At 36.5% G+C, this 12560-nt stretch overlaps 1 protein-coding gene across 5 annotated transcripts in view; it reads left to right on the top strand.

Annotated features, from left to right (window-relative positions):
• Positions 1-12560, top strand: part of GALNT13 (polypeptide N-acetylgalactosaminyltransferase 13) — a 537911-nt gene that overhangs the window by 321822 nt on the left and 203529 nt on the right. The gene's annotated exons all lie outside the window — the stretch shown is intronic.

Genomic DNA, 12560 nt, shown 5'->3' with positions numbered 1-12560 from the left:
GTAACATCAGTAATCAAGAGTGAATCATCCTCATCACTGTGTTTAAAGCCGCGTCTATTGTAATTAGGATTCTTTTGAGAAAAACTTGTTGACTTTGTACTTCACCTAATTGAACTGTTTTGTTGGTCAGGTATGTATTTCCTTTGACTTTTGGCTTGAGGTTGATTTGGTTCCCTAAAATTGGCATCCATAATATACCACTTGACATCCAAGAGAGAAGTGACCTTGAGTATATAATAATTTGACAATCACAACTGTAGTAATTTCTCCTTGGAGAATAAAAAGAAACATTACTTGAGGCTTCTTATAATGAATTCTAGTGATAACTCATTCTTTCCTGCAGTGTATAGAAAAAGAACTAGATTCCAGATAGTAGCTCTGTTCACTCACTACTCTTAAAGCCTTTCTTATGATGTGAAAGCATTTTCTTTGAGAACACAAAGACTCATATTAAAATGAAGTTTGTTTTTGCCCTGGCTGAAAACATCTCTTCTTTCTCTTATTGTAGAAAGTCAGTATTTTTACTTTTTATTAGTATTTGAAGTAAAGCAGAAAGTGGCCTTTGCTCTTTTCCAAGGGGCCACACTACTGTAGTCCTCTAAGAGATGGAATAACTACAACATTTCTTTATAATAGTTAGTGGTTCCTCCATAGCCGTCTCAATTCAAGCTTTGTTTGCTGTATTGGGAAAAAATTTAAATGCTGTGCAAGAGTGCCTTTTCCTAGCATTTCAGGAACACCCACAATTCTTATGTTTTCTTTCCAATGTCTATTCTTTACATACCTTTATTCTATACCTACCTGCTCTGTTTGTACAATTTACAGGTTAATCCCACTCCCTCTAAAGAAGAATCCTTTTTTGTCTATAAATCCTATGTAGAACATCTTAATAAAAATAAATATTTAATCTAGATAAAATTTAAATACTAAAGAATGCTATAATAAATTCTATAATGCATTACATAAATTATTAGTCAATGAGAAAAGACTTTTGAAACATGTCACCATTTTTCCTCATCAGTACTGTGTTGTTTCAATGAAAATGTGTGTGTTGGAACACCTGGGTGGCTCAGTGGTTGAGCGTCTGCCTTTGGCTCAGGGCATGATACTGGGGTCCCGGGATCGAATCCCGCATTGGGCTTCCTGCATGGAGCCTGCTTCTCCCTCTGCCTATGTTTCTGCCTCTCTCTCTCTCTCTCTCTCTGTGTGTGTCTCTCGTGGATAAATAAATAAAAACTCTTTAAAAAAAAAGAAAAAGAAAATGTGCGTGTTAAACACCCCATGAAAGATAAAGAAGGCTTAAGAATAAGAAAACCAAAGATAGACTATACAAAAATGGGAAGGGGGGAGTCCCTTATATTTTATTAATCCTTAAAATGATTTTCAGTAAACCATTGAATGAACTTTGACCTGGCCTATTTCTTTTGTTTTTTAATCTGTTATATGCTTCATAAAAGGTGAAATATGTAAAGCATGTGTATTTTATGGGGAAATTTTCCCCCAATAGCCCCCGAACGCACTGAAGAGGCAAAGTCACACTGTTCAGTGAGTTCAAAAATCTAGATTCTGATGACAGCACAGCTACCATGTATTTGGGAGCCTTGCCAGGTTTTTTCTTCGTCTGTGATGCAGTATCCCCATCCATAAAACTGAAAGTATTAGATGGTTTGTAAGGTGCTTCCTCATCAATGATTCTGTGGATACTAAATAAAATGTAAAACAAGGAAATAAGAAAAATGCACATAACATTGCTCCAGATGGTGAGAATCATGGTCTCTTACGGGTGCCCCAGACATTGTTACCAGTCACTTCCCCCTCCTCTTTTGACAACTTCCACCTCTCTCTTCCCTATGTCTTGGTGCTGGATGTCTCTATAGGTATAATTCTCCAGAAAGGAAATTGGGTTAAGTGTCCCATGGAGTAAATTCTGATTGCTGGTTCCAGGAGTCTAAGCCATCTAGAAACTAATGAAAAAGAAGTTGCAATGAGGAAATAGAAGCTAAATCTACCCAACATAGTTATCTCTCCAGAAGAGAAATGAGGAAAAAGAACTGATGCACATATGTTGGCTCTTCAAGCAGGGACTTGTTTCGCAAATGTGAGTCCTTGAAATGGGTTGGATCAGCAAGGCTGTATCACTGAAGCAGTAGGAGCTATGGAGCTGTGTGAACAAAAGAGGAGCAATTTTGTCTCTATTGCAACAGGATTTACAGACAAAGGAAAAAGCATATTGATTAAATGAATCATAAATAACACTATATTAAGAGGTTGTTTTAGGCCTAGTCCAGACATGATATTTAACAGAGGAGAAATACTTGGATTAAGTAGTTGATTTCTACTATTTTAAATCAAAAGTTTTAGCTCTTGGTTAATTTATTTGAAGATAATATTTAGAATTTCTTTAGGATATAAAACAATCACCTTTAAGCATTTAATCAGATAGTTTTAAATATTTAAAAGATGAAACTATTATACTGATATACATTTTTTTTTCTTTTTTTAAGTCCTTTTTTAATCAAACACAGATCTGGGATTTTTTAATACTGAAATTAGGTAAATACATACTTTTTTTTTTAATATAGCTCAATGGAATAGATATCAGCAACATGCAAAGGCTGCTGGACCGATACCAAATCTATTTGGCAGTCACTATGTTCACTGTTTCTCTTCACTATCTAATTGTAGACGAATAGCTGGTGTACTTTGCTATAATTCATTACTTCATTTTTAATAAATCATTTGGAAATTATCTTATTACAGGTAAAAGTATTTATCACCCAGGAATCTCATTCTTCAATAGTAATGGCTGCTCTTAACTAACATTACATTGAAATTAAGAATAGATATATTTGACATTTCAATATTGCTTGCAGTCACTGAAGCATGGCATTTTATGTTACATTTAGTAATAACAGTTGAGGCTCAGGACATTTATGAGGTATAAATGATGGGAAGGGAGGAGTTGATATACGAAGATTACTTTGACTTCAGTTATTCATTATACTTCAGAAAATACTTGGTAATAAGGTTGTTCTTCAGATTTTGGGGGAGTAAAAAGAGGAGTTTACATTGTTTTTTTAATTGTGAGTGTGTGTGTGTGTGTGTGTGTGAGAGAGAGAGAGAGAGAGAGAGAGAGAGAATAGAATGTCTTATATAGAAGAGCATTCACTATATAATACCAGGGCAAAGTAATGGTTTTTAAAAGTAGATTTTAAAAGTAGATAAGGGTTGATTTGGGGGTAAAAACTTGCTTATGAAATTTTTCTGCAGTTATAATAATGTTTCATAACTTGAAATGAGTTTAGGTTATACGAGTGCATGTATTTATCAAAGTTTGGGAAATTTACACTTAACATTTCATTGCATTTAAATTTTACATTAAAAGAAAAGATTGATTAAAATTCAAACTCTAGTTAATAAGCATGCTGCAAAGTTTAGGGAGGGAGAGTGTGTTGATACTTTGAAATGCATTAAAATATGATGGATAATGGGCCTCACATGGGGAATAAACATGCCGGAATAACTAGGTAAGCAAAGGAAAAATGCTACAAAAGAGAACTAGTCTTCCAGATATTGAAACATAGTATAAAGCTCTATGAGTAAAATAATGTGGGGGTGTCTGGGTGGCTCAGTTAGTTAAGCATCTGACTCTTGGTTTCAGTTCAGATCATGATCTCATAGGTCTTGAGATCAAATCTCACCTTGGGCTCCATGCTCATTGGGGAGTCTGCTTGAAGCTTCTCTCCATCTGCCCCCCCCCACTCAATCTCTCTGTCTATCTCTCTCTCTCTCTCCTTCTCTCCCTCTCTCGCAAATAAATAAATCTTTAAAAAAAGTAAAATAGTGTGATAGTGGGGCATGGGAACACAGAAAAGTGAAATGAATAGAAAATATAGGAGATAATTATAAGAATAAATTGAATTTTAATATATGACAAAAGTGATGTCTGAAATCACTGTCCTAGTGCTAATAAGTGAGGCTGAAACAACTGATTAGTTATTCGGAAAAAGATATAATTAGATCCATGCTGCACACCATACAAAAGAATAAGTATCATATCAACCGGCAACCTAAATTCAAAACAAAACAATTTCTTTGTAACGTGAGTGAAGGGAATACTCTCTATCTGTAACTATAATGCACATACAATAAAAGAAAATTTTGAAACATTTGAATGCATAAAATAAAATTTGCATGGCAAAATATAAGTAAAATGGAAGGACAAATATCAAACAATAGAAAATAGTGATAAAAGGTTAATATCACTGTAGAATGAAGGTACGAAAAATTGAGGGATGCAAAGCAAAACAGGCAGAGAAACAAACAAAACCTTCAATAGAAAAATGGACAAAGAATTAGAACAGATATTTATACAGACACACACTCACACTCACACAAACACACACATAGAGACAAAGTTGACTATTAAACATACTGAAAAATATTTGACTTCATTCCCAATTGGAAAAATGCAAGTTAAAACTACTTTGAGATATCTTTTCTAATTTAGCAGACTGGTGAAAATTTAAGTTTGATAATACATTCTGTTTGCAAATCTATGGGAAAACAAAAATTATGAAACATTGATGAAGGGAAAGCAAATTGGTACAACCTTTATACTGAGAGATTTGTTAATATCTATAAAAATTATATATTCATTTACCTTTGCATCAACAATTTTTTTATTTTTATTTATTTATTTATTTTTGCATCAACAATTCTTTTAGAAATTTACCACAGGATACCGTTTAAAATGTATGGAAAAAATGCATGCACAAGATATATATTAAAGGCAATAATCATCAATGGATAGTATAATAGGTGAAATGTTGATAAAAACAAAAAATATACAAAATCTCAAGTTATCTTCTCACAAGTTATTTATTATAATGAGGAAAGTACTGTACATTAAAGAAGCCTGACAGGTACCACCGACTCAAGTGATCCTTGTTAACACTGGTAATGGTACATGTCAGCATCATGGACCTCGTGCTGGGATGCACTAAGAATGATGCAACCTTATCCAAAATGGTTCCCTGAACCTGAATCTAATGATGTGGAAACATCAGACAGATCTGCCTTCCCCCTAAATGATGGTCCTCTTGCTGCCATTAGTAACAATGGCTGTGCTCAATGAAAAATCTTGTGAAGGAAAAATACTCATTTCTTATTTAAAACTAGGTGTGGAGAAATATACAAGAAGAGAAATTCATGATGCATATAGTCTTTTAATTGATACTTAATTTAGTAGAAATTAAGCCCTGCAATTATTATTTGGTATTTTTTAATATTCCATTTTAGTAGGTAATGCAATTTGGTTTCTATCCTTTAATTTCTGCATTTACTTCACACATGGGACTTTGATTTTAATTTTGTTCTTTTCATGGATTTAAAATAGTTTTGTGAATATATATAACAGAGTATTTAAATTCTATGCCAGGGAACAAAATATAGTTCCCTGCATCATTTCTTCAGTATTAGAAATCCATCCATGATATTCAATTTCATTGAATATTATTAAATATAACTTATGTTGATTTGTATGTATATATATTTATAGATACAGGTGTAGATGAATATATATACATACACACAGTCCTTTATAGTAAGCGAACCTAGAAATAAATGAAAACATTTTCTGAGCCAAAGCAAAAAATTATCACATATTTGACTTCATACATGTAGACACTTCAATTTGACCCTATTCAAATAAAATGCACAATTACCTCTGTAATTTCTCCCCACTATTCATTCTATCCCAAATTCATAATCTAAAGATGCAGTTGTGCCTCTGGAAACAGAACTAATTGTCTTCATAGTCAAGATAATTAAAGGATTTCTAGGCTTAGGGCATCCTTACAGAGTTGTCAACTGTGTGCACTGCAGCTAAAAAGTGACTGTATACACTCTATTTATAATTCTGTGTGCCTTGTCAAGGCTGGAAGAAGGAGGGCCTTTTTCTGGGCACAGAGGCCTATTTGCTTTTATGTATTTGGTAGCAGGACTCCACTGTCCAGAAGGAGCATATTTTTCTAATGACACAATGGTTAGGATAGGTTGGTTGTGGCCCTGATTCTAGTTGAACATGTCCATTTTACATCTTTCCTAATCCTGTGTGTCTCTTTCATTACCATTTTGATCTTAAAATCTAATTTCCATGTAATAAATACCTGGTCCATGAACGGAGTGTATTTTTTTTTTTTTGAACTTGTGTATCAATACGCTTGATCTAATCAAAGCAGAACCCCAGTTTTTTCATAAGTGAATTATTTTCTTTCTCTGATATTTCAGGGACTGCAATATTCTATTTCTGAATTCATCCCTAGATTTGGTCCCTGTTATTGGATACTAAGTCCTGCAAATATCACCAATTTCTCTATTGGTATGTCTTCATTTTGCTTGTTGCTAGGCACCCCATGGTGACGCTTTCATCCCTTGCCAGCACCTGGCTGTTCTTGACACAGATTTTTACTCTGAAACATCATCTATCACAGTTTACTCCGGATATAGAGCTTTGCTTGATCAATTGAAAATTTCTTTTTTAAATAAATATTTCTGGAAAAAAAAAGAAAATTTCATTTATTCTCAGTAATTCCATCTTTCACAAATGTATGATTTATAACCAATATATAGTTTAGTATATATATAAATTCTCAAGTATTTGATAAGTAATTTTTTTTAATTTTCAAATAATTCTATGACTAGAAATTCTCATTAGAAAAATACTAAGACAGGGGCAGCAGGGTGGCTCAGCGGTTTACGCTGCCTTCAGCCCAGAGCGTGATCCTGGAGACCCGGGATCAAGTCCCACGTGGGGGTCCCTGCATGGAGCCTGCTTCTCCCTCTGCCTGTGTCTCTGCCTCTCTCTCTCTCTCTCTTTCTCTCTCTCTCCCTCTCTCATGAATAAATAAATAAAATATTAAAAGAAAAAAAAAACTAAGACAAAAGGGATCCTTTCAGGGAATCTTTTGTCTTTTCTTGAAAACTGTAGCTACAACATTGTAGGGAATTTCCCACACATTCACAGTGACTCCGTTTCCTCAATGTGTTGAATAACCTAATAACTTATTTATATGAGAAGGAAAAGAGAATAAATATATAAAATGTATCAGTATTTTAGGACAGTGAACAACTGAATATCCCTGGGGAAAATATGAAGCAGGACTTGAGCCATACCTTGAACACTATGTGTAATTTCTTCAGTAAATACAAGGAATTCTAGAGATAAAGGCATGAGAAAGATTTGTCTCCTAAAGGAGCTTTGAGATGTTCAATATTGCTAAGAGTTAAATGCTATAGTGAGAGGAGAAAGTAACATTAAGTGGCCTGAGCCCGATCTAGAAGAGCCTTTAGATGTTAGCATTAGGCAATGAAAGAGGCATCACAAACATTTGAAGAAAAGAGTAGATTTTTGGATCTGTATTTTGGTTTGCATTGAGAAAGATATAGTTTGGGGATCAAGAATGTTCCATAAATGCACTGTATTGACCCCATGTGTTAACTGAAAAGAGAGGTGATTGTCTATGGAAAGGGTGCAATAGCACGAAGCATAAGAAAGATACTGAGGGAGGAATCTTCAGGATTTGGGGACTCCTAATGTCACCATCACTGTCATGTCAACATCAAAGTGTCTGGCTTTGAACCTGGGTGGGTGGTGGTTTCATTTTCTCAGAGAAGTGAAAGCATGAGTTGCGAATATATATAACACAGGGTATTTAAGTTCATAGGTTAAGTTGACTTGACATAAATGATGGCCCAAGCAAAGCTCAATTCAGTCAGAATCCAAGCCAACTGATATAAAAATTAGTGTTATTTTCACTAATAAATATAAGGACTTAAACCTATAAATGGCAATATTAGTAATTTTGTTGGAAAGCCACTTTAATTATATTTATCATTTTCAATAACATTGAATTATTTTCATTGTTAAAATACTTTCAATAGCATGAAAGAGTTATATTGAGAGGTCACAGAAAGGGCTGATCCTGGAGACCCGGGATCATAAATTCATGTTCCAAAACCACAAAGCTACACACAGCATTTACTCAAATATATTATTTTTACTTTTAGCTATGGAGTTGGATTATAGTTCATTTCCAAAATTTAGGAGAATTCATCACAATAGAAAGGATACAAAACTTCCTTGTACAATAATCACATTTATGTCTTAAAAATAAATAACTATTGGCATCATGTGAGTAACTCTAACAGGAGTGTATAATTGCCATTTATAAAAAAAAAATGCCATTTATTTGGTAAAAATTAGATCTATAAAGCTTTGTGTTTTTGTTTTTAATATAAACCGGATTCAACTGAGTGTACCTAATCTGTTAAAGTCAAGGTCAGGTCAGTTTAAACCCCAAAAGAATAATCTGTGGAAGTCCAGAGCCCTTTCTGATATTTACTCAGTTCCTTGGTGGTAATCACTCTTTTGTGATTATTTTTATGAGGACTTTTCTATTCCTCACAGCACAATCCAGATACTAAACGGGGCTTCTTTCTCAACATAGAGACGTGCTCACATAACCACTAATTCAGTACATCTATGAGTAGGGTGCATATAATGGACAACAGGAGAGGAGGATGGGTTACATTACAACACTGTAGTCAAATATGGGCTTTAGATATAATTCACCTTTAAAATGTCTTCCAGAGGCACCTGGGTGGCTCAGTCAGTTGAGCATCCTGCTCTTGGTTTCACAGTGGTCCTGAGATTGAGCAATGCGTGGGCTGCCGGCTCAGCGGAGTCTACTTGAGATTCTCTCTCTTCCTCTCTCTCCCTCTCTCTCTTTCTCTCTTTCTAAAATAAACAAATCTTTTTAAAAAATAAAAGTAAATAAAATTGTGGAGGCCGAGAAAAATTAAGGCCATCCCACCTAAAGTTTAGCATTAGCACAACTACAGTTATCTTAGGCCCCTGTGAATAAGAGCTGAACTTTATGGGAAAAACTGCAGAATGTCCTCAATGTCCTCGGCAGGGAATCCCATATCAGAAAGACAACAGAGCTCACACCCCTGATAGAAAGCCCCATATTAGAATGAGAACAGAGCTCAATGCCCTTAAGCCCCATATCCGAATGTAAACAGAACTTGAGAAATTCCTCCACCCCTCCTGGAGGTCCCCTAGACCAGCCCATAAAACCCTGCTGTAACCCCCCTGGGGGTCCAAGCCCCTGCTCCGCTGGGTCGGGTGCACCTGGGCCCAAGCTCCAGCTTGCTAATAAACCGTCCTGCGCTTGCATCGATGTCGGCTCCTCGGTGGTTCCTTGGATTCGCAATCTTGGGCACTACAAAAATGTCCTCAGGATATCACGTCATGGGACACCTGAGGGGCTCAGCGGTTGAGCATCTGCCTTCAGCCCAGGGTGTGATCCTGGGGTTGGGGGATGGAGTCCCACGTTGGGCTCCCTGCGGGGGGCCTGCGTCTTCCTGAGTCTCTGCCTCTCTCTGTGTCTCTCATGAATAAATATATAAATAAAATCTTAAAAAAAAAAAAAAAAGGTATACATCACTTTAAAGGCTCCTGGACTCTTTAGCTTCCCATTATTTTACTTGCTATCTCCTCTCCCTAGCCTCTTTTCACTCCTTTCCTTACTGTTTTCTGCCTCAATCTCCAGTCTCCTGGAGGGAAGCAAAGGCTTCTCCAATCTAGTTTAGCTCCAGTAGTTTTGATTTCCTTTGTATCCTGGGAATGCATACCTTCAGGCTCATACCTGCTTCCCTTAGTGCCTTATCACAGAATTCTGCTTAACAAAGGCAGTTTTCTCCCTTAGGGGGAAAGACCTTATTTTATTGTGAAAACATAGAATAGTCAGAGTTCCAGAGTTTGAATCCCAGTTCTATCACTTAGAAACAAATGATAGTCTTCTATATCCATAGTTTAGCTTAGTGCACCTGAGGCTGAGTTTAAATTACCAAAGCAAATAATCCTCCCTCTGACCTATCATCAGAAGGTCAAAAGCAGCTTAACACTAGGTCATGGTACTGGTGTTATTCCCATCAGTTCACTTCATCATGTAGGTATTTTATTATCTCACATCATCACAAGAAAGGTGAATATAGTACAATACCATATTTTGAGAGAAAGAGCCCACATTCATATAACTTTTATTACAATATATAGTTACAATTTTTCAATTTTATTATTGGTTATTGCTGTCAATTTCCTACTGTGCCCATTTGATAAACTTTATCATGAGTATACACGTATAGGAAAAACATAGCATATATAGGGTGCGGTTTTATCATGGCTTCGGTCATCCACTGGAAAGGTCATGAAACGTGTCTTCCAATGATAAGAAGAGACTATTGTACTGAACTCATCTGAACACTAGATTCTTGACCTACTATCAAATGGGAGTAACAATATAACTAATCCATAAGGAATGTTATAAGGATTATGAATTGCTGACTCTATAAAAGGCCACCACAAACAATAACTACCACATTGGCATAGATTCCTAGGAGTCTTGCATGGAGGAGGCTAAGGTAGATATTTATAGAGATTGGGAGGTCTGGACTTACGTGGTTTAAGACTGATCTTTCAATGCAGGAGTCTTTCTGAGACTGGTCAAGTATGTGATATAATACTTTAGGATCGGTGGACATAATGAGGAAAACAAAATCAATTGATAAGCAGTTTGCCTAGTTAAGTTCTATATCATCTTGAGAAGACAGTTGAGCAACTTATTCTCAACCTATCCCTAGAAGGGGATCGTTTGAGCAATTTATTGTTTGAATCCATTTATTTTCTGGAAGTTCTTGTAGCATGCAGTAAGGCTATTTATGAGTTTATAGCTTTGTCATAATTCTGATAGTTAACCTATGTGGTTGCAGGAGGTTTCAGTTCTCAGGGTCAAATGAGAATGAAGCAATATACTCAGATGTCTTCTGTGTGATTAAGAGTTTAAAAAATGTTTATCACTCAGTATTGGTTATCTTATTCTGATGTTTCTTACATCAGGGCTTGACTGCTGGAGGAGATGGCCTACCCCTGGCTGAGGAATGCAATGTTTGATAATTGGACTAACCCACAGGGTAAAGCTAGTCGTGGGCTAGTAGAGGGGAGCCAGGTGCTAGATAGTGAGCTCACGGATATTCGAGAGCAGGCAGGAAGCGGAGGCAGGCAGACAGAACATGGCCCTGGGAGTTTTTTCCAGCAGAAAATAATAAGCAGAGATGAAGGGAAGTAAGCAGGAAGGTTTACTGGCAGGCAGCCACAGGCAGCCAGAGATATGTAAGATTAGGGCAATAAATGATTTAGAAGGACTGGAAGAGAAAGAGGCGGGACCTGCTTTCCACACGACTATGCTAGACAAACTAGTAAAGCAGCTCTCCTGCCATGACGTCCAGACACCAGACCCAGGAGTGAGGTAGAAATGGCACAAGAACTGAGGACAAAAGACAGGTTACTAGAACACGGCAATGTGCAGAAGCCTGTCAGCAGCAAAGCTGACCCAAAATAATCATAGGCTTTATCTGCAATGTTCTGTACAGTGCTTCGTAATGTAAGAAATAGCATAATAATAAATTACATTCACATAATCCCTGTATAGTTTCATTTGTTTTCTGTAAGAGTTCTGCAATATAGAAATAACAGCAGTCTTCCTTCTATTTACTTGATGACAAAACCAAAATTTAATGAGTCTGCTCACGGATCCTATATGGCAGGACAGGGAGGCCAACATAGTTTCCAGGGACAGAGCTTGCTCTAAATGCCAAATAGGAATGATGTTACCTGTGTTAGAGGGGGCTGCGTTATAATACACAGACTCGCAGACCTTATACTCTTTCACCTCCCTATCCTCAGCTCGTTTATTTGCCCGACTCCAGAAGCTGGAAAGACAAAACCAACTGAAGATACAAAAAAAAAAAAAAAAAAAAAAAAAAGAAGGATAAAAAGGAAAGCTGGTATTTCTACTCCTCTAGTTCAGACAATAACAATACAGAGCTATGATCAAGAAGTTGATCTGATAATTCATACGTAGCCTGCCTCATTGTGAAGATTCCATGCATCAACCCCTTATTAAATGTATTTTGTGATATGCAGAGTACTAAATTCTGAAAAGGCAGAGTAAATAATATTAACCTTCCTTCTTTTGAAGAATCCCCTCGCCTATTGAATTAGGTAGCTATATTGTGAAAAAGCATATGTCATAAAGATTGAGGCATACCCGAGGTACAAGGCTGAAGAAGGGGGCTGTGCAGTCTCTGAGATTAGTGAGGGATGTAGAAAGAAATTCCCTGGCTTTCTGTTCCTGTTTCCTACAGTATGGCACTCTCCTACTTGAGATCCTTATGATGCATTTATTTTTTTAAGATGTTATTTATTTATTCATGAGAGACACACACAGAGAGACACAGAGACATAGGCAGAGAGAAAAGCAGGCTCCATGCAGGGAGCCCGACGTGGGACCCAATCCGGGGTCTCCCGGATCACATCCTGGACTGAAGGCAGACGCTTAACCCCTGAGCCACCCAGGTGTCTCCTTACGATGTATTTCAAGCAGAAGGCAACAAGCAAGGGATTTTTGGAAGTGCTTCTAGCCCAGTCACCCTCC

Source organism: Canis aureus, chromosome 34 (assembly GCF_053574225.1).
Source record: "Canis aureus isolate CA01 chromosome 34, VMU_Caureus_v.1.0, whole genome shotgun sequence".
Taxonomy (NCBI): domain Eukaryota; kingdom Metazoa; phylum Chordata; class Mammalia; order Carnivora; family Canidae; genus Canis; species Canis aureus.
This window is presented reverse-complemented; position numbering and strand designations above follow the sequence as displayed.